The sequence below is a fragment of the Canis lupus genome, chromosome 7, assembly GCF_003254725.2.
Source record: "Canis lupus dingo isolate Sandy chromosome 7, ASM325472v2, whole genome shotgun sequence".
NCBI lineage: Eukaryota > Metazoa > Chordata > Mammalia > Carnivora > Canidae > Canis > Canis lupus.
Genome location: NC_064249.1, coordinates 78954354 through 78980989, shown reverse-complemented (window position 1 = coordinate 78980989; position 26636 = coordinate 78954354). Strand labels below are relative to the sequence as shown.

The 26636-nt window shown below is 47.8% G+C and overlaps 2 long non-coding RNA genes across 2 annotated transcripts; one reads left to right on the top strand and one right to left on the bottom strand.

Annotated features, from left to right (window-relative positions):
* The first annotated feature begins 336 nt into the window (after positions 1-336).
* On the top strand, positions 337-26206 carry LOC118355294 (uncharacterized). The gene is made up of 3 exons (XR_004817496.2): positions 337-701; positions 11929-12030; positions 25442-26206. It is a non-coding gene; the product is annotated as an uncharacterized LOC118355294 (long non-coding RNA).
* Positions 7033-9737, bottom strand: LOC125755489 (uncharacterized). The gene is made up of 2 exons (XR_007412203.1): positions 9253-9737; positions 7033-7215 (listed from the first exon to the last, which is right to left on the bottom strand). It is a non-coding gene; the product is annotated as an uncharacterized LOC125755489 (long non-coding RNA).
* Positions 26207-26636: the final 430 nt, after the last annotated feature.

Sequence of the window (26636 nt, the reverse complement as noted above, 5' to 3'; positions counted from 1 at the left end):
ATACTCAACTGCTGAGCTACCCAGGCAGCCCTTGAATATTCAGCTTTTTTTTTTTTTAATTTTTATTTATTTATGATAGTCAGACAGACAGAGAGAGAGAGAGAGAGAGAGGCAGAGACACAGGCAGAGGGAGCAGTCTCCATGCACCGGGAGCCCGACGTGGGACTCGATCCCAGGTCTCCAGGATCGTGCCCTGGGCCAAAGGCGGGCGCCAAACCGCTGCGCCATCCAGGGATCCCCAATATTCAGCTTTTTAATACCTGTTTCCCTCTTAGGACCGAGTGTGTAGAACGCTGGCTGGCCCTTTTAGTAAAAGTGGGTGGTCTATGGAGAGCGGAGTAGAGCAGCTCAGATGCCAGCAAACTGGTGAGACTTTTCAGTAGCCGCTAAGGAGGTGTCGTCTTGCTCTTCTGCACGCCTTGTCTGTAAACAGGATGTGTGAAATTGCCGTCTAGCTGGGTGGAGGCAAGGGGATCTTTGCCCAGCTGCGGAGACAAGGTAAAGAAAGACGCACTTTCTGGAGGCTCTGTGCTTCGTGGGCACTTCTCCTAGGCTCTGGGGAGCTCCCGGAAGCTTGGCCTTCATGCTCGCACAACAGAAGCAGCTCCCTGCCCGTCTGGGCACCACGGACCATCTTGAAAAGCTAGGAGACAAGAAGACGCCATCCAAGCTAGGTGGCTGGTGGTCTAGATTTAGCTTGGGTAAGTCTGGGTTTGCTTTTTTCCTTCCCTAGAGATTTGTTTTTCCCTTTTCTTTTTCCCCAAGGCCCTGAGCCAGGGGATACCCAGGAAGAAACAAGAAGCAGGTCCCAGACATGAAGGTGGTGGGCGTGACCATCAACGGAAATAAGTCTGCGTTCCTTCACCCAGTTGGTGGCTCATATGGTGGGATAAGCCAGACCCCTAAGCTAGCCTGACTTTGCTGAGCTTTATCCCACTCACATTGCTCTGTGCATCAGCTCCCCAGCTGGGTCTGGGCCTGGAAAATCTCAGGCTGTGATTGTGCAGACATAAACAACCGGCTGAGGACGGTTTTCCACTCACCTGGCTCTAGGTTTCCAGGGTCTATGTCTGTCTGTGTTTATGTCTTGGGCCTGTGAGGAGAGTCTCCTCCTGGGGAGACCTGTTCTCAGGTGCCCAAGCTGGCAGCCACCTACTCCCCACAAGACAAGGAGCTGTGCAGGCACACCTGAGTCCCTCAGAACATTCCAGACCTTTCGAGAAAGACAGCCGGGGTCTGTCCTGGGCTAGGGCAGCACTGGGTGGGGGCCAATGCTATGGGCAAAGAGAATAATTCCCTCGAAGTGTGATTCAAGGAGAAGTTCCCTTGTTCAAATACATCTACTCTCCCCTGTTTTGCTCAAAATTCTACCGAGGTGTGACTCAGAAAAAGACAGTTATGATTATAATAAGGACTGTATTTCTTATTTGAATCCTACTTTCCAGATTTCAAGAGCTTGTTTAGTCTCCATGTCAGGTTCACAGTAGGTGGGCCAGGAATTATTTCCACTATGTTATAGATGGGGACACTGGGAGAGCATTAAGGAGAGGCAGGCTCTGGTCAGGGGTCAGGTGGCCTGGGTCCTGTCTTCATTCTGTCACCATTGCTGTCTTCATTCTGTCACCATTGCTGTCAAAGAGAACAAATGACCTCTTCTCTGAACTTGGTTTCCTTATTTGAATATATTTTGTAACTTATAAAATTCTTCCATTTAAATATGACGTATTCAGGGCACCTGGCTGGCTCAGTTAGGGGACCATGCAACTCCTGATCTTGGGTTTGTGAGTTGAGCCCCACGTTGGGTGTAGAGATGACTTAAAAAATACGATCTTTAATAAATAAATAAATGTGGCATATCAGTTCAAAGTAGACCTTTATGGACTGATATGGAAGGGTATCCAAGGTAAGTTGCTAAGTACAAAGAGTAATGTGGAATGTGGGTATAATTTGCTACTATTTGAGTTCCAGAAAAAAAAGGCTATATATCCACTCACATGCCTGATTGTATTTCTTTATCAACACCATTGGGGGGGATATACAGAGCATGTTGTTGGCAGGCGTGAGTGTGGAGGGTAGTAGGAGGGAGGAGGTCAGGGGTGGGTGACAGGTTGGCTTCTTCATATTCCTTTGTGCCTTTTGGTTTCCTGCCATGTATAAATAAAATATATAAAAAACATTTTATACTGGAGGTCTTAAGGTTTTTCTTTTGGAGCCAATGAGATGATGTAGATGATATGGATGCTTTATGTACATAAAGAGATTATCACCATCTGAGGAGGTACCTTACAGACTATTATCAACCATTGGATTTGACAATACTGTGTATTGGGAAAATTACTGGCTTAGGAATTAAACAAACCTTGGCCTCTGGTTTTCTCATCTAAAAATCTGGGAGATGGGTGCCTGGGTGGCTCAGTCTGTTAAGCATCTGCCTTGAGCTCAGATCATGGTTCCAGGGTCCTGGGATCGAGCCTCACATCGGGCTCCCCACTGAATGGAGAGAGCCTATGTCTCCTTCTCCCTCTGCCTCTCTCCCTGCTTGTGCTCTCTCTCTATCAAATAAATAAATAAATAAATAAATAATCTTTTAAAAAGAAAATTAAATGTCTTTAAAAAAAAAACAAAAAAAATCCGGGGGAGAAGGAACAAATTACAGCTATGATGAGCTATAAGAGATAAAATGAAAACATGAAATTGTGGCTGTAACGTAGGGCATGTGCTTCTCCCTCCCCAGGACTATGCTAGCAGGACTCCAGGAAATGGAAAAGTATCCTGTGTTTCAAATAAGTTTTGACATCAGTTAAGTTCTCTAGGGCAGCATTGTCCAGTAGAAATACGATGCAAGCCTTATAGGTACTTTAAGGTTTTCTAGTGGCCACATTAGAAAGAAAAGCACAAAGAAACAGGTGACATTAATTTTAACAATATGTTTAAATTAACCCAATATATTTAAAATATAATTTTAGTATGGAATCGACATAGAATTATTCCTAGGATATTACATTTTTTCATACCGAGTCCTTGAAATTGGGTGTATTTTATGCTCACAGAGCATCTCAGTTCAGCCCAGCTCTATTCGGCCCTCCTCTGGTCAGTAGGTACCCGGGGCTGACAGCTGCCATGCTGAGGGGAACAGCTGGAGGGTGTGGGTTCTGTACTAGGAGTGACACAGTGGAAGACTCCAGATCACCCAGGGACCTGGGGCTGGAGCTTAAGGAGGAAGGTGATGGAGGGAAACTCAGGTTTGTCCAGCGCAGGCTGTGATTAGGTAACGAGAGCACAGAACGTGCCTGAGTAAATAAATAAGGGGCTGAACACTCTGCCCTGGGAGGCTGTCCTCCCATCACCCCAAGAAAGGTCAGGTGCTTTCACCGTTGTGGCAAAGTGGAAAGGGACCTGTATGGGAGGTGGGGGCAGGGAGAGGGCTGGACATTGTCAAATGTGGGTGATGTCCCCGTCACCCACTCTGCTGGGCTCTCTCCCCTCCTCTTCAGTCTTCCCCGAAGCCCCTTCTGTCCCCAGGTCCTGAATGCTGGTGTTCCTCTGGCCTTGTTCTGAGCCTTGCTTTCCCTCCTCACTCTACAGGGCTCTCTCCTCATGGCAGCAGGTCTGTCCACAGGCTCACGCTCCAGTCCTTAGAGCTCCCCTGAGCTAAAGTCTACTGCACTGAGTCCAGAATCTTGCCCAAATCCCCACTGGACCTGCCATCCCTGCCTCCCCACGATTGCTCCTCCTCCCATGAGCCTGAGTCAGAACCTTAGTAATAAAATGTGACTCTTTTCCTTCCTCCCACTTCCAAATCGTCCCCAAACCCAAATCAAATCGTCCCAAATAGCTATCAAACATCAGAGAATTTCTCGCCCCATTGCTGTAGTCGCATCATAACTGGGCCATCTGCATCCTAGTTTGCCCGTCCCTAGCCTGCTCTCCATCCTGCGGTCAGCAGGCCTTTCTAAAGCTTCAGTTCTGTCCTGTCACTTTTTGCCCTAAACGTGTCCACCTCTCATCAACATCCCTGGATGAAGCCCAGGGTCTGTGTGTGTCCCTGGCCTGGGGCTGAGATCTCGTCTCATTCCCTTCTGCCCTTGCCCTCAGCCCTGGGTTGAAGACGGAGCTCCCAAATTCATGTGTACTTGAAACCTCAGAATGTGACTTTATGTGGAGATAGGGTCCTGGCAGATGTGATTAAAGATTGAGATGTGTTCTTTCTGGATCGGGTGGGCCCTAGACCCAAGGACAAGTGTTCGTTCTGGACTGGGGGTGGGCCCTAGACCCAGGGACAAGTGTTCATTCTGGACTGGGGGTGGGCCCTAGACCCAAGGACAAGTGTTCATTCTGGACTGGGGGTGGGCCCTAGACCCAGGGACAAGTGTTCTTATGAGGAGAGAAGACTCAATGATACACATGAAGAAGAAGCAAGGCCACGAGAAGACAGAGGCAGGGACGGGAGTGATGTGGCTGGGGACACCAAGGATTCCCAGAGCTGTCGGAAGCAGGAAGACACAAGGACAGATTCTCCATCCAGCCACAGAGGGAGTAAGGCCTTGGTGACACGTAGGGTCCCCAGTGGGGAGAACCGTGAGGGGATCCGTTTCTGTCGCTTTGGTCCAGCAGGCTTGTGGTGCTTGGTTACCGCAGCCCTGGGAAGCCAGCACACTGTTTCAACTGTAATGAGTAACTGCACGTCTTTATACTGGTGGTTCCCCCAAAGCTCTTCCCCTGCCCGGCCTCCCCTCCCCCCTCAGCCTGGCTCCCGGAAACCTCTCGAAGTGTGTTCCCAGCTAGGTTGTGGGTGTGTCTCCTCTGCGCCTTCAGAGCACATGGCTCTGTGCATCCCGGTTGCCTCTGCCGCCCTGCTCTGCCACTGGACTGAGCCCTGTGGTGACAGGGGCATCTTAGAGACACAACCTTGCCCCCACCCCTCCCACGCCCAGACAGCACTTGGGCTGCAGTGGTGCTGAGGAGGCGTTTGAGGGATGACTGCATTCTCGCTCTTCTGACAACCGTTATTCTTTGTGAGCATTATTTCTAGTTATCCTTCCAAAAAACATGTAAGTCTTTATTATTTATTTTCAACTCAAGACATGGAAACCAAGGCTAAGAGCCTCTGAGGGCTGACCTGAGGGGCATAAGACGAGCTCTGTTGACGGGCCTTGTAGCGAATAGCAGTTTACAAACTTATTCTGTATACAGCCTGGCTCTAAGAGCTACAGTTTTCACTGTTCAGGGTCCAAAAGTCAACTTTGCTGAAGAACGTGCCTGAGGGTCCAGGGACATGCAGTGCTGGGCATCGTGATGCTGAGCAAGGAGATCCAGCCCGCCAGTCCAGACACAGGACACGTGCGAGATAGTGGTCAGCACCTGCGGCCGTGATGCTCCCAATTGCCGGGGCCAAGAATGGAGTTTGAAGATCAGAAGCTTTATCTTGGTCCAGGCTTTCACCTCAGGCAGCTTTGTGTCCCCAATGTCTCCAGACGAAGTGAAATTGCATTTTTAGAAAATCCACATCTGTGTAATTAAAAATCTCGGTGCAGGGGGCATCTGGGTGGCTCAGCGGTTGAGCGTCTCCTTTCGGCTCAGGGTGTGATCCCAGGGTCCTGGGATCAAGTCCTGCATCGGGACTTGGGAGCCTGCTTCTCCCTCCGCCTGTGTCTCTGCCTCCCTCTCTGTGTCTCTCAGGAATCAATAAATAAAATCTTAAAAAAAAATCTCCATGCAGATTCTATCGCTCAGGGATATTTGAAAACTGAGGGAAGAATGGGGAGCCCGAAGGCCTGGGAAGCTTAGACAGGAGAGGAATCCTCCTGGGGTCAAAAGGTGAAGATGGAGAAGCTGCAGAAGATAAAGGCAAACTTGGCTGAGGTGTAGTTGTGCCCTGGGTGGGGTGTGGGGAGATGAGTTTCTAGAAGAAAGGAGCATCCCCAGAGACTTGCCCCCCAGCCTCCGAGCCATCTCTTACCAAGCCCACTTCTTCCCCATCAGGCGCCCTGCCCCAACCATGCCCAGCCCTCGCCTTGGCCTCAGTGGGCTCTAGGCCTCAATGGCCACCGGGCCCTGGCTTCTGATGTTCGCTTGCCTGTCTCTCCCACCCAGGAGAGGCTGGGTGGCTCTCACCTGCTGCACAGAGCTCCCCGGCGCCTCGCGCCTCGGCTCCGCTGATCTGCAGGCTGAGCTCCTCCAGCCTGAGTCTACACCTTCTGTTATTACCCTCGTTCTCATGGAATGCACGTGCATTGTGTTTGTGTCTCTCCTGTATGTCTCCTGCCGAGAGCTGGGGCAAAGTCCTGGAGAGCAGAGAGCCTGGGCTTTGGAAGCCCCACACCTACAAGTGTATTGTCATCTGGTGATGCAACTTTGAGCAAATGATTAACCTCCCAGTCCAGTCTCCATTTCCTCGTCCATAAAATGGGAATGATATCTTCCCCTTGGGGTTCTTGTGAAGATATTATGAGGCAATGTGTGGAATGTCCTTGGCATGCAGTAGGTGATTGATAAAATCATGTTGATTAACCAAGGAGCTGGATAATTATTGCCACGGTTGTTACAAAGACCTCAGAGGGAGTGTTTTCTTATTTTCTCTTTTTTTTCTAAGATTTTATTTTTAAGTAATCTCTCCACCTAACCTGGGGCTCGAACCCCTAACCCCAAGATCAAGGGTCACATGCTCTTCCAATGGAGCCAGCCAGGTACCCCTCATTTTCACTTTTAATACAGTCAGCCTGTGGGTTTTCATTAGTTTCATTCTTGCAGATGGGGAAAATGAGATTCTGACAAGTTATCAAGGCCCACAAGGCCTAAGAGGCACACCTGTGGTATCCTGAGGCTTTCTTGCCTTAGGTCCTCTGCTTTCTCTTGCTCCTTGGGTGGATATGACAGGCATAGGGACAATTGTCCCCGTTTTGGGTCTCCTCCTGGGTGGAGAGCACAGTTCCTATTCCAAAGACTTCCTCCAGGGTGTCAAAAGTTTCCAAAAAAAAAAAAAAAAAAAGCAAAACCCAAAAAACCTAAAGTAAAACCAACAAGTCACTGAAATGGTAATTGGTAAAGGTCTATTGTGCACATGCACCAGAAAGACAGTGTGTAAGCCAGGAGCGCTCAAACTGGAACAAGGAAGGAGGCCCGGAGGTCTATTGCTCTAAAGCCGCTTATGTAAGGTGGAAGCAGAAGTGGTGCCCGGTTATTCTTCTTGGTGATCGGTTACGATATCAGGATTTTCTTAAATGAAGGGGGAATTGGTTAGTGGCTGCCTCATATCAATTCTAGAGAACAATGTAAGTTTTACTTAGTGAATTTTCAGAGGCAGAAGCAAGAGGTCACCCAGATATTAGCCTCCCTTGTCTTGCAAAATGAGCTAAATGAAACTGCGAGTGTGACCGAACTGGTTTAGTCTGCCCGGGAATTTTCTAGTCCCATCTTCATCTGTGTTTGATTTTAGCTGGGGTCTTTCTGACCTAACTGGAGCTTGGAACGTGTGGTTGGTGCTCCCAGCTGCCAGGATGTGGGGTGGTCCCGACATGGCTGGCTGTAGCTCTGGTCCTCTGCGAAACTTCTGAGCCCTGTCATGTTTTGAGCCGTCATCCTGTGTTACTGAGTGTGCAGCAAGCCTGCCCCTGCCACAAGGCACATACTCCCTGCATGCTTTGCCCCCTTGGGTCCTGTCCATGCCTGATGTTGGGCTGCTGTCAAGGTCTGGAACATCATGTGGTTGGTAGGGGTGCATATTGTTTTAGGAAGGGGCTGGGGCTGAAGAGGGAGGCTGCTGGAGAGACGGGCTGGAGGGGGAATGTTGGTGTTGGGAACCTTCTGGAAAGATGCTGAGGAGTCAGGATCCCCTCGTGCTTCTGCTCCTACTGACCTGAGTCCACATTGATGGGAGGCCAGTCGGAGGATGGAGGAGTCAGCTCTGAGGCTCAGAACCCAGAAAGGTGCTGTGGGGCCCGGGGGGGCTAAGAGGGCACCGGGCTCCTGTTCCCTCCCCTGCAGGCATTGCCAAGCTGCCGCATCTAGGCTGGGGCCTGGCCTCTCGGGCCAAGGGAGGCAGCCGAGGAATTCAGTGACACAGTTTCAGTTCGCTGAACGGGCTCCCCAGGTTTTGGTCAGAGCTGCAGAAATGATCTCATGTGGGTTTTTTTCCTCCCTTCAAGATTTATTCCACACGGAAAGGGTGGTGCTACCTCTATACCCGACCGGCGTCACCGATTCCTTCCCCTCCCGGGTCCTGGCCGCGTCCCCGGCTGCGCGGTGTGCGGTGGAGGGGGCTGCGCACTGCGCCTCCAGGCCGTGAGGGCTGCAGAGGGGAGCCGTCGGGGCCTCCGGGCTGGAAGCTGACACACAGCCAGTCGGGGGGGCAGGGGCAGCGAATGCGGGGGACACGGGCCCCGGAGAGTGTGGGGCCCCTCCAGCCCTGCGCTGTCCTCGTCCCTCCTGGGTGTTGAGCTAACAGTCGCTTGCTCTCTGCTGCTGGCCCCTTGCCCAGCTGGGCTGGCATTCCTGGGCTCCGTGCAGGGGCTCCTGTGTGGCGGGCGCACACCTCGTGGCCCCGGGGTCCCCGGAAGCTGGGAGGTCAGCCAGCTGTGGCTTTGAGGGGCAGGGATGCCACCAGGGAGACGAGGAGGGGAGCAGAGAGGCCAGTGTGATCTGGTGATTTAATTTGGGCCTGAGGTCCGGCTGCACGGAGATGCCCCCAAACGACACCCGGCCTCTGGCCTCTCAGTGTCTGAGTCCGGAAGTGCCAGCGGTGGCCTGGGTGCCGACCCCTCAGGCTTCACACCGGCAACGGTGGTTTTTTTAAAGATTTTATTTATTTATTTATTCGTGGGACACAGAGAGAGAGAGAGAGGCAGAGACACAGGCAGAGGGAGAAGCAGGCTCCATGCAGAGAGCCTGACATGGGACTCGATCCCGGGACTCCAGGATCACGCCCTGGGCCACCCGGGTGCCCCCAGAGTGTTAGTGTTTTAAAAGCACCTTCTTCTCAACCACCACTTCTTGTCCCATTTCCTTTCTCTGTCTTACTCTTTTTTTCTTTTAATTGATTTTTCTTGAGATAAAATATATGTGAGATAAAATATACCTTTTTGCTATTTTTAAGTGTACAGTTTGGCGGCGTGAAGGACATTGACACAGTAGTGCAAACACTGTCCCCATCCACCTCCAGGACTTTATCTTCCCTCCACAGACTCCCCTTGCACCCCCATCCCCTCAGCCCTGGCTGCCACCCCCCACTTTCTGGGTGTGACCCCAGGTACTTACGCTCGGAACCCAGCAGGATTTCCCATCCTGTGCTGTTGGTGCAGTTGTGTTCACTCAGACTTGGGCTCCCTCAGCATCTAATAGACGCCTGCTGAAGTCGCCACGGCTGCTCTCACCAGGCACCACTCACACCTTGGCCTGTCATCCTCCCAGCCACAGGCAGCAGTCACCTGGGGGGTGGGGAGGAGCCTGCGGCCCACAGACTGGGCAGTGGGGCCGGGGGGCTGCAGGGTACCCCGGGGTCTGACTCCCCCGGGTCCTGGCCTATGGGCATGCAGCTGAGCGCATGCAGACCTGATGCCTGCTTGGTGGCACCCCAAGGGTCCCACGGGCCCCCGACTCACCTGCCCCTCTTCTCTGGGCCGGAGCGTTGCTGCAGGCACAGAACCCCATGAAGACAGCCCCTTCCTCCACTTTCCTGAATTGGCAAAAGTAGGTCCTCGAGCTCCTCCTCTGACCAGCCAGCTACTTCCTTGGGTGTCACCCGCTCAGTCAGGCAGATTGGTGTGACTATGACTCACCTCTTTGCTTCCGCCTGAATGTTTGGGGTGGCCTCTGAACCACTCGCCTGCCCCTGCTGGCGCCCTCGGGGCGGTTCTGGCGAGGCCACTGAACAGCCAGGTCTGGAGTCTCCGAGGGGCCCTTGCTCCCGGGACGATGCGCAGAGCGGGCTCTTGCCCCTGGGTGGGGGCATGGCCTGGGCCGTGTAGAGGCCAAAACGTACACTTCCCCCTGCCACGGGAGCTTCTTTTCTTTGTGTCTCTCCCAGCTTCTGGAAGTAGGTCAAAAGCATAGGAATTGGATCAGAAAGAAAACGCAAGGCATAGGAAGGCAGTGTTTCCCGCAGACCTGCACTGCCTGGCATCACGTCGGGGCGGCCCTCTTCCCACGGCGGGGCCTGAGTGCTGTGGCCAGGGTCGTGGCGTCCAGGAGATGGCACCTTTTGGCCCTGGGGAGAGTAGTGCTGACAGAGGGCGGGGGACCCTTAGTGGGCAGTCTCCTGGGGGCCCAGGGGCGCTGAGGAAGCCCGGCACTTGCCCTCGGATGACTCAATAGCCCAGGTGGGGCTGGGGGAGACAGTAGCCAAGGTCCACTCCTGTCATGGAGAATATGCCTGCGGGCCTCTGGCTCAGGTCATGGTCTCAGGATCCTGGGATCGAGCCCCACATGGGGCTCCTTGCTCAGCAGGGCATCTGCTTCTCCCTCTCCCTCTTTCTACCTCCTGTTGTGCTCTCTCTGGCTCTCTCTCCCTCCCAAATAAATAAAATATTAAAAAAAAATGTGCTCACTCTGGCCTGATAGGCCTCCCTGAGAATGATAGGCAGAGAGTCCATTACCTGGGACTTTAAAAGAATGTAAACAATAAATAATGCTCCCCACCCCCTGCCACAAATACTCAAGCTAACAAAAAGCTTCTAATTGGGGCTTCTAATTGTCCCCTGGTGTGGACCCAAGGCAGCAGTCTGGACTTTCCCCCTTCTCAGATGAATCTGGAATAACTCCCCCTGTATCCCCTCTTACCCTCATTCCTCCAACATTCTCTAGAATCTAGAGCCTTGACACTGTTGAAATTACGGGTTGGATCAACTCTTTGTTGCGGGGACAGGGGTCTCTGTACACCGTAGGATGTTTAGCGGCATCCCTGGGCTCTACCCACCAGATGCCAGTAGTACCTCCTGAGTTATGATAAATAAAAAATGTCCAATAAAAATACTTGGATGTTGCCAAGTATCCTCTGGGGCACAGGACGGCCCCAGATGAGTACCACTGACCCACAGTAGCAATACTTAGAGCCTGAATGCCATGGATCAAGGTTTCAAAGTTTAGACCAGTGGCCTGATTTTGATGAAAGATAGCAGGTGGCACACGGAACGGTGTCTGGCAAATGGTGTGTTGAATGGAGTATGAGAAAGTGCCTCTCTTCCACAACAAAGAAAGAAGTACAGGCAAATGGTGTCCTCTGAGAGCACAGTCTGAGTACATAGAACATTAAGGAGTTAGGGCCTGATTCCAGGGGTCTGAATCCTTAGGAGCTGTGTGACCTTTCCAAAGTTATTTAAACACTCAGTTTCGGTCAACTATAAATTGGACATAATCCCAGTGCTTGGCCACAGGCTATGGACATTATTCTAAGGACAATGCCTGCTACGTAATAAATCCTCATTACCTATCAGTTATTAATCCTATTACTATACAGTGTGATCATCAGAGTAAAAAAACACAAACAAAATGGTGGGGAGGCCTAGGTGAGCAATGCTGCCTGAGGCAATCCGAGAACAGACTGTGTGTAACCCTGTAGCTCTAACAAAGGAGAAATCTCAAAAACCAGGAACAACCAAGTAAACCCAGTTCCTCAGCATCCCATGGGGCTTCATCTAAGCCAGTGGGCTGTTGTCCAGAGGTAGGGAAGCTTGGCTCCCCAGTGTGTCCTCCCCAGTGTGACCTGGGCCCAGGCTCTCTTTGGGTTGCTCCAGACTCATGGAGCTGGGAACAGCTGCGTTCAGGGAAAAATCAGCTGTATGTCGAAATGATGGAATTTCCTAGCATTTTAATTGTTTATGGTGAACAAATGACCAATGATTCAGAGAAATAATATCTATGACTGGTGCTGAAAAAAACCTGAAATTTCTGTACAATCTCAGTGAATGCAAAGTCCTAACTGTCTTTCACACCCAGGTACAACTCAGAAACATCAAATCTGGAGAACTGACAGAGCTGACTCTAACGGCAGGTCACTAATAGGCATGCTGGTCCCAGAGAAGGGCATTGGCACCCCAGGTAATGAATGAATCCTAAATTTATCTTGGCTTTGGGCTTTCCTTCAGCTCTTCATTGAATGCAACTCTATCACGTGCCAAGACAATGGGGAAAAAGATAGTCCTGTCAACAGGTGGTGCTGGGACAACTGAATAGCACATGTGAACGGAATGACATTGGATCCTACCTCACACTATATGCAAGAATTAAATCATATCAAAGGCCTAAATGTCTGAGTTAAAACTATAACGCTTTCAGAATAAAACATAAGAGTAAATGTTTGTGACTTTGGAGGAGGCAATGGTTTCTTCAATGTGACACCAGGAGCACAAGTGACAAAAGAAAAAAATAGGTAAATTGGACATTATCAAAATTAAACAGTGTTGTGCTTCAAACGACACTATCAAGAAACAGTCCACCGAACAGGAGAAAATATTTTCTTTTCTTTTCTTTTTTTTTTTTTTTTAAGATTTTATTTATTTATTCATGAGAGGCCCAGAGAGCGAGGCAGAGACATAGGCAGAGGGGGAAGCAGGCTCCATGCAGGGAGCCCGACATGGGACTCGATCCCGGGTCTCCAGGATCACGCCCTGGGCCAAAGGCAGGCGCTCAACCACTGAGCCACCCAGGCATCCCAAGAAAATATTTTCACACAAGAACTTGTACATGAATGTTTGCAGCGGCATTATATATGACAGCCAAAAAGCGGAACTAGACCAAATGCCCATTCACTCCCTGATGGGCGGATACACAAAATGTGGAATATTCAAGCAATGGGGTATAATTCAGCTGTAAAAAAAGGAATGAAGTACTGCTAAGTGTAAAAAGCCAGACAGACAAGACCACATATTGTATGATTCCATTTTTGTATAATGTCCAGAATAGGCCAATCGAGGCAGAAAGTAGATTGGCGGTTGCAGAGGCTGAGGGTTGGTAGGGGTGGGGAGGGACTGCTAGTGGGTGTGCAGTTTCATTCTGGGCTGATGGAAATGATCTGGAACTTGGTAGTGGCGATGATTGCACAACCTGGCAAATATCCTAAAAATCTCTGAATCATACACTTTAGAAGGGTGAATTTTTTTTTTTAAAGAATTGTATTTATTTATTCATGAGAGACACACACACACACACAGAGAGAGGCAGAGACACAGGCAGAGGGAGAAGCGGGCTCCATGCAGGGAGCCTGACGTGGGACTCGATCCCAGGTCTCCAGGATCACATCCCGGGCTTCCAGAGGCGCTAAACCGCTGCGCCACCGGGGCTGCCCTAGAAGGGTGAATTTTATGTATGTGAATTACACCTCAATAAAAATAATACGGCTATCAGGTGACATCTTTCCTCCTGCCTGTCATACCTTTCCACTCCTTCCTTAGTCTTTTTTCACCTACATTATCTCAGGCCAACTATATCTATTCTGTACTTTCCAGTCGATTATCTTTAATATGGCAAAAATTTATTTTGTCCTACTTCTATGTCTTCTTGTCCATTTAACTCATCTTGGAGTGCCTGGCTGGCTTTATCAGGCATATGACTCCTGATTTCAAGGTCATGAATTCAAGCCCCTTGTTAGGCATAGAGCTTACGTTAAAAAAAAAAAAATAGCCCATTTTTTTATCCTTACAAAATCTCGAACATGTAATGCTGGCATACGGAAGTGATCTCCTTGAGTTACTAGCATCTATAAATGTGACAAATGTGTATCTTTCACTCAGACATTGATTACAAAGTATTGAATAAAAATTGGTCATTTTACCTTAATAAAAATGTGTTTTGGAAATTAAAACAACCCTATAGTATGTTTGTGAATAATTCTATCACCTGGAGTGACCAGGAGTTTAAGCCTATTTGTTAGTGGTTTCTGTTGACTCTCGTTCATGGTAGTGTATTTCCTCGCGTTTTTTAAAGTTTGGATTGTAAATGTATGTTTTGCAGGGTTTCATTGGTGAGATTTTTGTGTGGTCTCTGGAGAGCAGTATTGCATTTGAATCTCACAATGCTTTTAACCTGAGATGTTAATCTCTTACAGGGTAAGGTGGAGGCCTACTGGATCATACAGACAATATAAACTTGAGTGCTAAGTTTACAGAAAGGCAGAGCCCTCATTATAAATTATCAGGGGACATATGTTTTCTATCCAGAGACCTGGACAAGATAGATAAGCTACCATATTATCGCTCTTTGCAAGAGAATAGATTTTTTCCTGTCATTTTTTTTTCTTTTATTAAGTAGGCTCTATACCCAACATGGAGTTCAAAGGTGGGGCTTGACCTTGCAACCCTGAGATCAAGACCTGAGCTAACGGGAACTGAGTGGGAGAAATTAGAGAGGGAGACAAACCACAAGAGACTCCTAACTCTTAGAAACAAACAAAGGGTGTGGTAGAGGAGGTGGGTGGGGGGATGGGGTAACTGGGTGACGGGCACTGAGGAGGGCACGTGATGGGATGAGCACTGGGTGTGATACTGTATGCTGGCAAATTGAATCTAAATAAAAACAAACGAATAAATAAAATAAAATACCTGACCTGAGATCAAGAGATGCTTAACCAACTAAGCCACTCAGGCGCCCCTTTCCTGTCAACTTTTTATCAAGGGTATAAGCCTTAGAAATTCTTGGCTCCATGTAGAAATTACAGCTCTGGTATGTGTTTGCCTCAGACCCACTGTCTGTCCCTTTGTAGCATTAACTCTGCAGCTTTTTGGGCACCAAGTCTGGCGGCCCTCCCATCCCATCTCCATTTAAATCAGAGCAGCCACAGCATCAGCCTGCTTCCTTCTTTGGTTTCTGTTTTCTCCTTTTCTTTTTGGTTGCAGGATTTTCCTTTCTTTAGTAAAAACTCAGTTAATACATTTGAAAGATATCCCTTATCTCTTTTATCTAGCATTTCTAGGTGTTTTTACAGCAGGAAGGTCTGATGCCATTTACAATAACTGTATTTTTGGTCTTTATCCGTGGTTCCTGGCTCACAGCTCTCAAAACCCTTGGAATCCCCTGAGCAAGAAGAACAATGGGAGCATCACTTGTCATAATATTTAGTCTTTGTTCTCAGTTCCTGAAATCACTTTAGAGCCATAAAAACGACACGGATGTCTTGTTATTCATAAAAAGACCTTTCCTGGAACGCCTAGGTGGGCAGTCAGTTAAGCTTTTGACTCTTGGTTTTGGCTTAGGTCATGATCTAGTTGTTGGGGAACCAACTCTTGCTTTGGGCTCTTCACTCAGTGTGGAAGTCGGCTGTAGATTCTCTCTCCTTCTCCCTCCCTTCTGCTCACTCAGTCTGTCTCTTTCAAACAAATAAAATCTTTAAAAGGAGGGGGTTGCAGAGCTACCAGGTTGGTAAACCAGAATGCTTCCACATGCCACCATGCCAGCCCCCAAACTCCATGAGGATAAAAGCTCCTTTGTTTGCTACCTTGCCCTATGTATCTCTTCATCTGGCTGCTGATTCATATCCTTTAATATCTTTTGTAATATGCCAGTAATCTAATGAGTAATGGGTTTCCTGAGTTCTCTGAGCCACTCTAGTAAATCACTTGAACTCATGGAGGAGGTCATGAAAACCTCCTATTTATGGATTGTCAGTCAAGAAGCATAGGTAACAACCTGATCTTGCAATTGGCTTCTGAGGTGGCGGGTAGTCTTGTAGGACCAAGTCCTCACTCTGTGGGATCTGATGCTGAGTGAGTAGATAGTGTCAGAATTGAGTTGAATTGTAGGACACCCACCTGGTGTCAGAGCATTGCTTAGGGGTATGGAGAACCACCTCCCATACCCCTAAGCAGATGGGGTGCAGAACCCTTAGAAGGTTTCTAAGTTTTCCATTCTGATGCATGACCAGAAATGTATGTTCCTACAGCACAATTTCTCCCTATCGACCTGATAAAGATAACAAGGGCATAAGTGAGGATGAGGGAAGGACTCATCTGCTGCTGACAGACGACTAAGCTACCACATCAATACCGAAGGGGATTTGGCAACAGTAATTCCCTCTCTGGGAATTTACCCTAATGAAAGTATCACAGATATGTGATGAAGGATGTTTGTGTCAGCACAGCATTTCCAAAAATTATAAACTGTTTAACTATTCCAGGCAAGAAGAAGAAAAAAGAAGAAAACAGAAAAGGGGAAGCACATATGTCAGGAAAGGAAACTTTCTGAGAAATTCCCAGCAAATAAGGGCTTAGGGCTCCTGGGTCCAACCATATCTCCCGGCCATCCCTCATTATAAGGGAAACTGGGAGAGTTAGAATTTTTATTTGGGTACAAAACCATGGTTTTCTTAATAAGAAAGACGGGTAGAGGGATCCCTGGGTGGCGCAGCGGTTTAGCACCTGCCTTTGGCCCAGGGCGCGATCCTGGAGACTCGGGATCGAATCCCACGTCGGGCTCCCGGTGCATGGAGCCTGCTTCTCCCTCTGCCTGTGTCTCTGCCTCTCTCTCTCTCTCTCTCTGTGTGTGACTATCATAAATAAATAAAAATTAAAAAAAAAAAAGAAAGATGGGTAGAAGACACTCTAGTGTTCATCAATCTGTCCATTTTTTCATCTGTCCATCCCTCCATCCATCAATCCACCCACTCCATTTATCATCTATCATCTATCATCTATCTATCTATCTATCTATCTATCTATCTATCTATCTATCTCTCATCTATCTATCATCTATCTATTTTCTGTCTATGTACCTACCTACCTACCTACCTACCTACCTACCTACTTACCTACCTATCTACATCTGGAGGGATAGACATAAATTCTTCTGAGGGTTATTCCTAGTCAGTAGAATTTTAAAGGTGATTTTTAACTTTCTTATTTTTGCATATTTGATATTCTGAATTTATTTTCAGTGAAGATGTATTATTTTTATAAAAAGAAAAAAATCATTTGAAAGAGTTTACAGTTGTAAACTGTCTGGAATAGCACATGGTGGAATTAGGACCTGAACCTAGGCTTGGTGCCAGGGAAGCTGTGAGAAGCGGAGAACCAAAATACCTCAGGAGTGGGGGATGAGGAGAGTTTATGGAGACATAGCAACTCCGGTTTGTAGGGCATTCAGATGGTTCTTGCTGGGTTGTTGTTTCCTTAGCTTTTAATTTAGGGAGAGTCAAAATATTGCCTGATGTCTTTTTTTTTAAATTCATTTATTTGAGAGAGTGTGCATGCAGGTACACAAGAACGGGGGGCGGTCAGGGGTGGAGGGGCAGGGGGGAGGGAGAGGGACAAGCAGACTCTGCACTGATCATGGACCCGGAGGCTGGGCTCGATCCCACTACACTGAGATCATGACCTGAGCTGAAAACAAGAGTCAGATGCTTAACTGACTCCACCCAGGCACCCCCAAATATTGCCTGACGTCTTACAGATGCTGCCTAACCGATTGGGGGTTTATGGAGCTGAAGGTAGGACTCTGCCTCTGCTACAGGCTGTCCTGTTTATAAAGCTAGAATATCTTGATTATGTGTGGATTTTGCTAACACCCAGATAGCTCTTTGACGCTGTGTATGACTTCTTGTCCCAGCTCTTTAGTTGGCTGACAATGTTCCAAGACCTCCCTAGTGTGGAATTCAGCCTCAAGGGGCACATCTGAGGTGTCCTCCCCATGAGAAGAAGGCCATATGGTCATCAGCATCATAGCAACTGCTTGGTCTTGGTATTTTCTGGGCACAGAAGGACAAACACAGTGCACCAGGAACTCAGAGAAGCCCATTTCATTCCCTTTCCCTGGGATTCTGTGGACGATGACAGCACCCATTTACTAAGAGTTTATCATATCTTCTCATTCAGTCCTTAAAACCACTTAGCAAGATGGGTGCTTATCAATAAGAAAACCAAAACTCTGGCTGGTTAGGTAACAAGAAAGTAGGAGAGGATGGCTGCAGGTTGTTAGGTTCTGGAGTCTGTGTTCATAGTCATTATGTCATCCTGCTCCTGAGGTGACTCACCACCTGGTTTGCTCCGGACTGTCCTGGTCTTAGCATTTAAGGTCGCCCCTTGAGCAGCCCCTCCGTTCCAGGCAAACCCAGACGACAGGTCATCTGGGCAGCTCTCCTTTCTCTCCTCCAATCTAAAGCCCACGTCAGGTCTTCCCTCTTCTCTGAAGGCCTTCCCAACCTCCCTGGGTCCCTTGGGAATCTCCTTCGGCGTTTACTGTTCTCTTCCCACTGAACACTCACCATGTGTCTTCACACGTGGATGCTTTTGGCAGCCCCCTGGCTGCCACTGAGGCTGGGTGTTTTCCATAGTGCTGAGGGCAACAATGGGCACGTCATTAGTACCAAAGGGAAAAAAAACCCTAGTGGAATTAATGAGTGAATGAATTGTTAACATCACCTAAAGCAATACTTGCAGAGCATTTGTTATGAGTCAGGCAGGGTTAGGTGCTGTGGGAAATGAATAAGTGAATTTTAACTACACAAATAATGAATTAATGACAACAACTGAATTACGCACTGGGAGAGGGGCCTGTGATGTTGGTGATGTCAACGATTAATAATGGTGCTGCATCATGGGCCTGATGTCTGTAATAACAGCAGGGGCACCCACAGCAGCAACACCACTCTGCTTCAGTAGGTCCTCTAGTTTTTAAACCTTCTCACTCACATGATCTCATTCCTCTGACTTTGAGCAGACATGAGAGAGAAGCAAAGGAGACAGGCAAAGCCCCATTTTATAGGCAAGGAAAGTGTGTCAGAAAAGACCCATTGGTGATGATCTAAACCCATGATTGTACAGTGGGGCGCTTTTCAGGTTATGCAAAGGGTGTTGTGTTTTGTGGTTTGCACAACTTTCTAAATAACTGAATTCCAGGACGACATTTAAAGATTGGGCAATTTCACATAAGAATCTGGATTTCTGGGGTGCCTGGGTGGCTCAGGGGTTGAGCATCTCCCTTTAGCTCAGGCCCTGATCCCAGGTCCTGGGATCGAGTCCCATATTGGGTTCCCAACCAGGAGCCTGTGTCTCTGTCACTCTGTGCGTGTCTCTCATGAATAAATAAACAAAATCTTAAAAAAAAAAAAAAAGAATTTGGATTTCTGGTTTGTCTTGGCAAAATGGAAGATGCGAAGGCATTGATCGTCCAGTTCTGTCGCTTCCAGGCCCTTCCTGGCCTATGTTACCTAAGGCATCAAAACAAAGAAACCAGACAGTAAGGACAGTATCTCCAGTGAAAGACGGCAGTGGTTACAAGTAGCTTCAGAGTCTCCAAGGGTTGTCCTCTCCGGGGTTGCTCCCAATGATCAAGGACACCTATAGGATTGGCCATGCCTACCAAGGCCTGTGCATACCCTTCTCCTCCAGGAATCGAGATGCTGTCCTTACTCTGTTACCTTACTGGCATCATAGTCTCCCTCTGTCATCTAATCGGTCAAGTCATAAATTGAACTGATTTTCCCCCAGTTAGCATTCTCCATCAGTAAATGGCAACTCCACTCTTATAGTTAGCTGTTAGGCTCCAGACGTTGGACTCCATTCTTGCCTGTCTGCAGCAAACCTCGGATCTGCCTTAGAAATAAATCCTAAAACTGCCTCCTCCTGTGCTGGAGCAGACCACCTCAAGCTGGCATCCACCACTCTCGTGGCATCCTATTTGTTCTTTCTGATTCCACCACTGCCCTGCTGCTTCCTATCCTCAAAGACTGCCATAGGTGAGCTCATGTTCCTCCACTCATATCCCTCTACGGTTTGCCAGTGGAGCAAACCCATTGTCCTCAACATGGCTCCCAGCTACTCTTGACCTTCATCTCCACCTTTCTCCTTCCTGTTCATGCTGTGGTAGCCCTACGGCCTCCTGTCCACACCCCACTGATCTTTGAACACAACAAACCTATTACTGCCTGGACTCTTAGTATGTGCTGGTGGTTTCAGTTATCTAAAGCTGTGTAACGTGTCACCCAACACCTAGTGGCTTTAAACAGTCACACTCATCCGTTATCTTTTTTGGATTCTGTGGGATGAAAACCAGAAGCAGCTTATCTGCTGGTGGTTCTGGCTCATGCTATTGCATAAGTTTACAGTCAGATGTTGGCAAGGATCAAATCATCTGAAGGTTGAGTGGGACAGGGGAATCTACTTCAGGGGGCTCCCCCACATGGCTGGCCAGAGAGTGCTGGCTGTTGGCAGGAGGCCTCTTGGTTCCCTGCCATGTGGACCTCTCCACAGGTTTTTTAGGATGCCTTGAGGACCCAGAGGTTGGATCCCTTCAGAGTGAAGCCAAGAGAGCAAGATGGAAGCTACAATGCCCCTGTGACAGCCTCAGGTGGTCCCAAATATCACTTCTCATGGGGTTGGTTGGTCCCACAGAACTGCACAGGGGTGGGAGACCAGGAGGCAGAGATCACTGGGGTCCTCTTGGAGGCTGCAATGACCCCAGGGTCTCTGCCTAGTGTGCTCTTCCTTCAGTAACTTTAGGGCTAACTTTTATGTTTCCTTAAGATCTTTGTTCCTATATCCCTTATCGGAGAGGCCTTTATAGACTGCCCCTTATAAAATTATGCCCCTACCCTCTGATGTTCTTATCCTCGTTCACTTCTCTTCACAGCACTTGTGATACCCCAAATGTTGTATATTGTCTATTTTTTTTTTGTCTCTTGACAGTAGAACGAACCCCCAGCATTTAGACCAGGGTGGGGTGCATAGAAGGTACTTGAGATTTTTTTTGAATTAATGAATAGCCTACACACATTAAATATTTGTTGAAAGAAGGAAATCTTACCTCTTGAAATATACCTCCTCACTTCATATCAGGATACATACCATCAACATGATTCAGTGCTGTGGATGTCGACCTTGATCACCTGGCTGAGGGGGGTTTGTGGGGTGTCTTCCCTGCAAAAAAAAAAAAAAAAAAAGGAGTTCTCTCCTTTTCCATCCTGCTCGATGAGAGGAAGTCGCTGTGTGCAGCTCATACTCAAGGGGTGGGGAGTTATGCTCTCCTCCCCGAGGATGGATTATCTGCAATAATTTATTTGGAATTCTTCTGCCAGGATTTGTCTCTTCTCCTTCATTTAATTATTTGATCTTTAAAAAAAAAATCAGTGCGGATTCATGGATATATATTTTATACTTTGGGTTATAATCCAGTTGTACTTGATTTTATGGCTCAAATTGCTCCAGCTCTGGTCATTGGGAGCTCTTTCCGTTGCTTTCTATGCTCCTTGGACATATCCCCACCCATGCATGTGGGTTTTGTTTTGTTTGTTTTGTGTTTTGTTGTTTTGGTTTTGTTTCGTTTTTAGCATTTCCTGATTTTGGGGCCCTACAAGGTGTTCTAGGCTCCTCTTGTTTATGTCTTGCCCCAAGCATAGTGTCTCCCAAGAGCTCTGCCTCCTTTTACTGGGAAATAGTTATTAGAAACCAAGATGTGCAAGTGTACTTCAAATACTCCTACTTTTCCTCAGGCTGGTCCTTTCTAGACCACCACCTCCCTTAGCCGATAACCTGACCGCCACGGCACTGCTTCTACATTTGCTTTGTCTGCCCTCTTCTTCATTCTTCCCTCTACAGGCAGCAGCACCTTCTACATCATACATCTGATCGTGTCGAGAATTTAACGGACACCATGGCTCTCAGGTTGAAATTTAAACTGTTTTGCACAGTGTAAAACTCTCTTCCTGACCTGGTCCCTGGCTACCTCCAGCCTTGTATTTTCCCATCGCCACAACCTGGAAGCTACATTCAAGCCAACCTGAACTTGCCTTCATCTCTGTGTCTTTACATTCGGCCACACAGGCCTTTCACATGACCAAGAGACAAATCCTTAGCCCAGTGATTGTTTGGTAACTATGTTAAAGCATCTCTTTATCCTTTCTATTGTCTGGTGTGCAAATGTAAAAGGCCCCTATGATATGAAAAGTAAATATTTGATCTTTTCCCCCTGGTTCCTGGCACCCAGCTCGTAAATCCCTTGGAATTTCCTGGTTAATAGGATTGTCTTTTGTTCTAATAAGCCACTGTTGGTGAGCCTGTAGGTAGCTTCAGGATGAGGGCTGCTCATCAGAAAGACCCAGGAGTGATTAGAGGGTTGGAACGATAAGCGCTGCCTCCCAATCTCCAGGGAGGGAAGAGAGGTTGGAGACTGAATGAATAACTAACGGCCAATGATTTACTCAATCATGCCTAGCTAATGAAACTTCCATAAAAACCCATAAACAGGGGCCCCTGGGTGGCTCAGTCAGTGGAGCATGACACTCTTGATCTTGGGGTTGTAAGTTCAAGTCCCACATTGGGTATAGAGATTACTTGAAAAATAAAATCTTAAAAAAAAAAAAAACAAAAACCTTACACAGTGGGATCTGAGGGGCTCCTGAGCTGGTACCACACCACGCTGCTGGCGGTGACATGCCTGGAGAGGGCATAGAAGCTCCCATTCCTCACCCTGTGCGCTTCTTCCACTTGGCTGTTACAGCTTTATAAGAAACCAGTCAACCTAAGTAAGGTGTTTTCCTGAGTTCTGTGAGCTGTTCTGGCAAATTACTGAAGCTGAGGACGGGGTGGTGAGGACCCCTGATTTACAGCTGCTCAGTCGGACACATTGGTAACAACCCAGGACTTGTGGTGCCTCTCAGGTGGGGGCAGGCTCCGGCCGTCCGAATCAGAACTGAATTGCATTTTAGGACACATAGCAGCTGTCTCAAGAGTTGGAGAACTGGTCGGTATGGGGAAAACTCCCACATATTTGTGGCCAGAAGGGTTGCAAGTAAAAACAGCTCACCACTCTGCTGCTGATCTAGATCCCACGGGCCAGACTCCATGCGACGGCCTAGAGACGCCTGTGTGCACGTGTGTGTGTGTGTGTGCGTGCAGGTGCGTGCAGTGGCATGGAGCTCAGCTGGTCTTGCCTTTTACTGCTCTGTAGATGTGTTTTCCTGCCTCCCACAACAGACCGGGTGTCTCATGAAGACAGACACTTGTACCCTTCATGTGTCAGCAACTGGGCATGTCCTTGCAACGTAGTAGATGCTCAAGCGTTTGTTGCTTAGATGATTAACAGGCTGAATAACTAAACCACACACAAAAAATGGTTAAATGTAAGGATAGGTAAATGAATGGATGGGTGAACTGGTTGTCTCTCATCTGCCCTCAGGGTCAGAGGTAGTTTCCAAACGCTGACATTTTGCATACTGAATGGGACTGAAGGGACTTTTGAGCACGACAGTGGTCCGCTGGGTGTAGGACTGGTCTTCAAGCACTGGGGAGCACCCGCTCCCTGTTCTCCACAGCATACAGTGGGGACACAGTGGTGCAGGGTGAGAAGGCTGCCTCAAGCTCATGCTTGGGGGTTGCTTCTTGGGAAAGTGGGGTTTTCTTTGTGACCAAATGACAGCACCTTGGAAAGCCATACAACTCTTCGAGCCTCAGATGCTTACTTCTGGCTTACCCGGCAGAGGGGAGGAATGGGTGGGTCTTTGAGAAGGTGAAACTCTAACAGGTGGGACCTGAACATGTGGAGAGGAAGGTGAGGGAGGCTGGGGAGGTGGTGGAGCAGGGGCTGGGCCAGAGCGGTGTGGGGCTTGGGCCCTGATTATGAAAAGACCTGAATGCCAGGTGAAGAGCTGAAGTTTTTTCCTAGAGAACTCATATCTTTCTTTAAAGATTTATTTACTTATTTTAGAGGCAGGAGGAGGGTCGGAGGGAGAGAGAGAGAGAGCAAGAGCGAATCCTCAAGCAGACTCCCTGCTGAGTGCAGAGCCCAGATTGAGACCCAAGCCAAAATGAAGAGTTGGGAGCCTAACCACATCCAGGTTCACCGCTCTCCCCACCAGAAAACTGTTTTATTTTCTTAAAAGATTTTTTATTTATTCATTCATGAGAGACACACAGAAAGAGGCAGAGACACAGGCAGAGGGAGAAGCAGGCTCCCTGCAGGGAAACCGATGTGGGACTCGATCCCCAAATTAGGATCATGCCCTGAGCCAAAGGCAGACGTTCAACCACTGAGTCACCTAAGGCATCCCTAGAAATGTATTCTTAAGAAATAACCAGAGGTGCCCATAAATATGTATATATAAGAATGTCACCAAGATATTTTTTGTAGTGTGAAAAATTGACAAAAATCAGATACAAAAATTGACAGAAATCAATAGGGAATTATTTAAATAAGTCATAGATAGAATCCTACGCAGCTTTTAAAAACCATGTTTTAAAAGATTATTTGCTCCATGGACAAATGGTCACAATACATTAATTTTAAAAAATTACATTCATGTCTTTTTTTAAAGTTATAATTTAATTCCAGTTAGTTAACATACTATGTCATATTAATTTCAGATGCACAATATAGTGTTTGGGCCATTCCACAACCCTTGGCACCCATCCCCTGTTTTCCCCGTCTCCCTGCCACCCTCCCCGCTGGTAACCATCAGTTTGTTCTCTACAGGGAACATTCTGTTCTTGGTTTATTTCTCTCTCTCTCTTTCCTTGTTTATTAGTTTTGTTTCTTAAATTCCACGTATGAGAGAAACCATGTGGCATTTGCCTTTCTCTGACTGACTTATTTCTCTAAGCATAATACCCTCTAGTTCCATCCACATCATTGCAAATGGCAAGATCTCATTCTTTTTTATGGCTGAGTCATATTCCATTGTATATTGTACGTATTCCATACCTTCTTTATCCATTCATCAGATGATGCACACTGGGCTGCTTCCACCGTTTGGCGATTGTAGGTGGTGCTGCTGTAAACATCGAGGTGCCAATTCCTCTGAATTGGTAGTTTTTGTATTTTTTAGGTAAGTACCCAGTAGTGCAATTCCTGGATCATAAGGCAGCTCTATTTTTAGCTTTTAAGTCATCTCTGCACTGTTTGCTGCAGTGGCTTACACTAATTTGCTTTCCCACCAACATTGCAAGAGGAAGGCTCCTTTCTCTCCAATCCTCATCAACTCTTATCATTTCTTGTGTATATTAACTATATTTTAAAAGCAAGTTATAAACCACCATATACATATGACTACAGTGAAAAATTACTGCAGGGAAAGATGCCACATCGTTAACAATTGTGCTGACTTGTGATTTTTTTTTGTCTTCATTCTTTCCTATACCATCCAATATTTCTATAATTAATATTTATTATTTTATAATAAAAAATAAGGATATATTTCTTTGTTGATGATCTGTTTTATTTTATTTTATTTATTTATTTTTTGATGATCTGTTTTAAAAGAGTTTTCTGGGGGACGCCTGGGTGGCTCAGCAGTTGAGGGCATGACCCCGGGGTCCTGGGATTAAGTCCTGCATTGGGCCTCTGTGTGTCTCATGAATAAATAAATAAAATCTTAAAAAAAGAAAAAAGAAAAAAGAATACATTTATAGAAACAGAATTACTAGGTCAAAGCTTCTGTTGATTTCAAAGGCCTTTGGTGCCTCAGGTTCCAGGGAACAACTGCCAAGTTTCCAAGAAGAGTGATCTTGGAAAGGTCTTCTTTTCTTTCCAGGTTTGCTGATCACTTTTATCCTCTTTGTGGAAGAAACTGTGTGCGGGGAGCTCCTGCCCGGCCTGTGCTCTTTGTCAAGGACTCAGCGTGCAGAGCACCAACGAAGAGGGCCTCCCCTTCACGTTCCTGCTGTGCCTCACCCTCCATCCTCCCATCCTTGGTCACACTGCCCCCACCCTCCCCATCCCTGGCCACGTGTGTTCCCCCTACCATCCTCCCTGTCCCTGACCATGACCTGGGGGGCCCAGGGGTGACCAGGTCTCGGTAGGGACTGAGGCCACAGAGGGCTGAGATGGGTAAGCCGTGTGCTTGCTGAGCAGAGCGCCCCCAGCCCATTGACAGGATCCTCACTCAGCCAGTCTCCTGGGATACCTGGTGCTCTCCCCACAATTTCTGTGAATCCCTGTCCTTGAGTCACTGTGGTTCCCAATCTTCCCTTTTTTCTGTCCCTTCCCGTTGATCCTTACTACCCACTTCACAGCCCAGGGATGCGGACTGTCTTGTCCTAGAAAATGTAACTGGCAATTCAGGGATTTATAGGAAGAGAGTTTTATTGCAGGTTAAAACAGTGAATCTATTAAAACCCAATATTCGGGATCCCTGGGTGGTGCAGCGGTTTGGTGCCTGCCTTTGGCCCAGGGCGCGATCCTGGAGACCCGGGATCGAATCCCACGTCGGGCTCCCAGTGCATGGAGCCTGCTTCTCCCTCTGCCTGTGTCTCTGCCTCTCTCTCTCTGTGACTATCATAAATAAATAAAAATTAAAAAAAAAAAAACAATATTCTTGTCTTTAAAGTGTTCCCTCCCCCGCCCTCCACCCACCTCTGTGGGCCTAGTCCCCATAGCCCAGTAACGTCACCCCTATCCCCTGTTCATCGCTCCTTCCCTCTCTCTCTCCCTCTCTGCTCTCTCTTCCCTCTCTCTACCCCTCCCTCCTTGTTTTATCCCCCTCTACAGCCTCAGGCTATTCCCTAGATTTTCACAAGAGGAAGTTTGGTGGCTGCAGGTAACTTTCACTTACCCCCCTCCCCCATTCCATGTGGTTTCACACAGTGCTGGACACAGCCTCGGGCTCCTGTCCATAGTAGGTGGCCTCTGAGGGGTCCAGGACAGAGGGGAGAAAGGAGAGAAACGTTCAGGCCTGGAGGACATTCCACTTCGCTTGATGCCAAGCCCCCATCCTGGAAATCCTTCCA